The sequence below is a fragment of the Phodopus roborovskii genome, unplaced genomic scaffold (genome assembly GCF_943737965.1).
Source record: "Phodopus roborovskii unplaced genomic scaffold, PHOROB, whole genome shotgun sequence".
In the NCBI taxonomy this organism is placed as follows: Eukaryota; Metazoa; Chordata; class Mammalia; order Rodentia; family Cricetidae; genus Phodopus; species Phodopus roborovskii.
Window position 1 is genome coordinate 13,005,517 of NW_026125489.1, and position 1,058 is coordinate 13,006,574.

At 31.9% G+C, this 1,058-nt stretch overlaps 1 pseudogene; it reads left to right on the forward strand.

Annotated features, from left to right (window-relative positions):
- Positions 1 to 718: 718 nt before the first annotated feature.
- LOC127215858 (uncharacterized) lies at positions 719 to 831 on the forward strand (annotated as a pseudogene).
- The last annotated feature ends 227 nt before the right edge of the window (positions 832 to 1,058 follow it).

The following is a 1,058-nucleotide window of genomic DNA, read 5'->3' on the forward strand; positions in this document are numbered from 1 at the left end:
AATGTGATGACAATTACTACATGAGAGTGATATTTAGTTGTCATTAACCTTTCTTGAAAATTGCAGTCTTTATTATGAGAAATATGGCTACAAGTGTGGGCAAGGGGATAAAAAAGAGAGGAAAATAAAGAGGAGAATTCATATATGTACATTATTGCTTTAACCTTAAGACATTTGAATGGAAAAAAATCTTAATAGTGACAGGAGTTGAACCACTGTACCTTCAACTGAATATCTCCCCAAATAAAGCATGTTCTTAAATCTGTGAGGAGAGTAGGACACTTAATGTGAAGATACTCTGATGAGGTGTTCTTCTCACTAGCAATAAATAATCAGCAATGCGACAGTTTATGAGCTAAGGCTACTTAAAAGTTCCATTATTTATTCTACTAGGATGTTTGCATTTGCAGGACAGATGCTTTCTCATGAAACACTATTTTATTTGTATCAATAGTACTTCAAAATTACATTGAGAGCCATTTGTGGAGGATGGGTGACCAATTAGATCAATTTTCCATCAATCAAGCTTTAAAGAGGCTTAATGTTTATACTACACTATTGACGATGATTACAGTCTATATTTTTGTTGTATTTTAAGTATTTGGTCTCTCTCAAAAGAGTTTTCTCTTCCAGAAAATCTATCTAAACAGTCTTACTACTTCAAATTAATTTGGAAATTTATTTTACAGTCAAAAACTAAATCACATTAATTATATTGTTGCTCATCTCGGCAGCTAATATACTAAAATTGGAATGAGACAGAGAAGATTAGCATGGCCCCTGCACAAAGGATGATATTAATCATATTGGATATTTTAGGTCAACATTTACAAAACAAATAAAAAGTAAGCTGGTAGATATATAAGGTTGAAATATGAAAACCTCATTTTTTTTTCTTTCTTTCCCATAAGTGTCAAAGATGGAAATATAAAATGAACTCAGCAGAAGTATTCATATATGTTCCTTGAATATACAGGCTATGATGCAAAACAGGCAAGAATAGTCACTAAAATATAATTACCTCTTGGCTTCTCTCTGGTGTGTGAAAGCTATTCCAG